Source organism: Halyomorpha halys, unplaced genomic scaffold (genome assembly GCF_000696795.3).
Source record: "Halyomorpha halys isolate HHAL.00 unplaced genomic scaffold, Hhal_1.1 Scaffold2046.1, whole genome shotgun sequence".
Taxonomy (NCBI): Eukaryota; Metazoa; Arthropoda; class Insecta; order Hemiptera; family Pentatomidae; genus Halyomorpha; species Halyomorpha halys.
Window position 1 is genome coordinate 33,010 of NW_027111155.1, and position 3,944 is coordinate 36,953.

A 3,944-nucleotide genomic window follows, 5' to 3' on the forward strand; every position below is an offset into this window, starting at 1 on the left:
TGGCTGTCTAATGATGAGGTGACCGACCACGTGAGTGGTTAAGTGTAGGTCGAAGTAAAAATTTAAATTCAACCCCCCCCCCATAGGTCACGTGACCAGTGGTTAAGGCTGGTTCGAGGCCATGGTCCAAAGTCCAAGAACACGTGAGTGGTTAAAGCTGGTTCGAGGCTAGAGTCCAAGGACAAGTGGTAAGGCTGGTTCGAGGCTAGGGTCCAAAGTCCAAAAAGGCTCATTGCCTGCGCCAGAACCGGCTTATTATCCCTACTGTCGATGGACTTTACTTTACGCCTGCAGTCTTCGGCTTAACAATTTCCGGCGTCGTTCACAATTTGGCTCAACCTACATCTTGTTCTCTTTTCTTTAAGTCAACTCTCAGCGTATCGAATTCTCACGAGAATGTGATAAAAAATCAGTCTTCTTCACGTACGATCTCTAGAGGGAACAAGTTAACACCATCTTCATGCACTGCTCCTCATCCAACACGCCAAAACACAGTACGGCGTGAATCTACGACATTGCGTCGGCCCTTCAGAGCCTCCAGTCATTTGAAATCAGCAAACCGAAATATCTGCGCAAGGTCATCCAGTGGTTCCGCAACCACATCCGTTTCATCCACGATTTCAACTCACCGATCCACGTCATCAACGCAAACCACGTCTGTACTGAAGATTCCTATTGTCTCGAAAACTCTCTGCATCACAGGACATCAGCATCCACCTTTCAGTAGAAACAATGACGCTCCTTTTATTAAAAATGGAAGAGTAATTCATAAGGAAGAGAAAGGATCTTTTCGGCGAATGTATTCCGAGGTACTACCTCCGAGGGACTTCTTTCATCTGCATCTATAATTGAAGACGAATGCCACATCCATCGGAATTCCACTGATGACAGAGTACTGTCACAAGAGAGTCTGACACCCATTCGCAATCTCTCTTTCCGCTATTACTCCGACCCAGTAGGTCCTAGGGTCCAAGATGAATCTACTGCCAGTCGCTTAGGTGCAGCCACAGTTTAAAGGTCAATTCGACTTGTGAAGCACCATTCCTTGACCTAAGAAGGTCAAAATTATCTTGTATATAGATAAATTCAGTTGATTCTTTTACTTTTTTTCTCTCTCGATTTATTGTTCTTGGGTTCATTGTTTCTTCGTTTTTTAGATTCATGTATATAGTTAGGGTCAACATGATTATTTTGTTCTTCACACCACGATTCATTGTGTTCTTTAGTTGTACATTTCACACTTACATAGTTTCCATCCACTCTTGCCGAGAGGGAATTGTAAGGGTGGGGGGTCACATCCTCAGTAAAGTTCCTAGAAATTGCACACGTTTTGTTTATTTATTCTATATCCCACACAAGAATTAATTTCCTTTATTTTCTTATTCATATTTCCCTTTTCTTCTCTTACTCATATTTCTGTTTTATCGTTAAATTAGCCTAAACAAGCCATCTCAACTAATTTTCAATGATTGTTTAGGATGTGTTTACATCGGGACCTGCCCGTGCTATACTGCAGGTGTCCCGAGTGTAATTTTATGCTTGTAATTAATGTGGAAAAAGGGGGCTAAAAATTGTGAGACACTTTCTGCTCTTAACAACATGCATTTATATTTTATATTTAATTTATATGGTATTAATCCCTGGAGGGGCAAATAATATTAGTGTGTTAGGTTTTTAATTTAATTTCATTATTTATAGTAATATAAGAAAGTGGGGTCTCATAGACTAATTAAATGTGTTTATCTGTTGACGTCTTCGCCGCCGCGGTCACGTATCCTATAGCCGCTTCCTTCGTCAAGGTGTGCGGTGGGCGAAACGGTGAAGACCGCGTATTTTCGCCTGTGTCTGAAAAAGACGTCCTCGTTCCTCAAGGGCTGTCCAGCGTGTCCTGGAGCCTGGCGTGATGGTAGGGGTAGGCCAGGTCCTGGCTTGCATGATGCTTAGGCTGGGGCGGCATTGCAGTTGCAGCGTCTTCGGGGTCTTCCGGTGTTCGCGGCAAGGGGGGGAGCATCAGAAAATGAGACCCCCGACCCCGACTTTATATAAATCCAAAAAAAGAACGGAAAAATCGGATTACTTAAATCCGACAGGATGTAAAGTTCATTTTCGTTTAAATGTAAACTCTGTTCATAAGCATAACCTTATTTTGTATTCTTCTTCTCTCTCTGTAAATTTAGCCTAAGACACAGCCTACCTGGTAGAGCCTGCACCACATCTCAACAAGTAAATCACCCGGAGCGATTTAGGTGGGCGGTATGTTCCGGTAACCTACGGCAACGGAAAGGTTGAATCGGAAAGACTGCCATGTATATTATTACTGCCATGTGGACCAGTAGCGCCCATGTGGCCAGCATCAAAAGCCTCCTCCAACGCTCTTGGAGGCAAGAGAAGCAGCCAGACGAGTGAGAGATAGCCATCTTCTCTCAAACAGAGAAGCGTCCATCCTTCATTTTTGTTCACTAATCATCAATATCCACATGAGTGAGTAGAGTTACTTCAGTGGTTCCCAGCAGGAGGGAGGAGAGGCTTGGAGATGCGGGGGGAAGAAGGAAGAAAAAAGTAAGTCCATCCACAATTTCCATAGCCCAGTCATACAAAATTCTACTAGTAATCATAATGTTTTCTTTCGGCCACCCACTACACCATTTGTAACATAAAACAATAGAATTTTATTTTTCATTTAATCATGTTCATTTTCAATTATACAGTCCACTCCAACCCAACCAGCCAACCCAAAGTGAAGTGTGTCTTACAATGCGGTTGAATGCATACTTCATACAATCGTAGTATACGAGACCACCTAATACTAATGTCTATAAATAATTAATATATAATATTTCAGCTAACACACTAACACGAGTTTCCCTCCAGGGAATCATACTTTTATTAGGGAAAATATACATACATGTTTTATTGACAGAAAGGTCTCACAATTTCAACTTCCCTTTTCCACACTCGTTTTAATTAAACAACATACACTCGGGATACCTGAAGTAAAAAACGGACAGGTCCCGTCGTATACAAATTCTATTGATCATCTTTATGATGGTGTCTGAGAGTTTATAGTTCTTTCGTTTAGCTGTTGATTGTGGGTACTTCTGTATTGTTTTTTGAAGATTTTTTTCATAATAGCTCCCTGGATCGTAATATTGCTGCACTATTGTCTCTGCGTTAATGTCTTCAATTTCTAACAGATTTCCAAACATTTCTATAAATTAGCTCTCCTCCCTTGGCCTATTTTAAATATTCTTTTCATCATTGAATCGTCTTGATCGTATACTCAGTTGTCCAATTATTAATCTATATTTCTATAATTATAGATCGTATACTCAATTATTAATCTATGAACTGAATGGAAGAAGAAATTTTGTTGTATCTTGATATCTTGAATTTTTTTTTCTAGCCAGGGTATAATCTATTTCATGTTTTGCATCGTTAGAAGAGATTATTTCCATTTATAAGCCGGTTTTAAATTACTGTATGTGTTTAGTTATTGTAAATTATTTATGATAAGAAAAAGTTATTAACAATTCACCGGTATTATTCCCTCAGCCTCAACTTCATTAGGTCCCATAGCATTAGAATTTTCAACATTCTTTCAACTAGTCTTTGTCTTATAATCTCCAATAATTGTTGGATATTTTTTTGTCTTTAACAAAGGAGATTTCTTCATCTAGTTTGTTGTACAAGTTTTCGATTTCTTTTAGGTTTGGAGCGTACTCACACGTTGGAGCGTACTCTCACACATTGGAGCGTGCTCTCTCTCACACGTTGGAGCGTACTCTCACACGTTGGAGCATACTCACACACGTTGTAGTGTAAATTTGTATGATTATAAGGATGGCATTTTTATCTTCTTTTATTTATTTATTGCTATTCACAACTTTACATTCATATACATACATCCAGTAAATTTGATTTTTCATGATTTCTTCTTGCTGTTC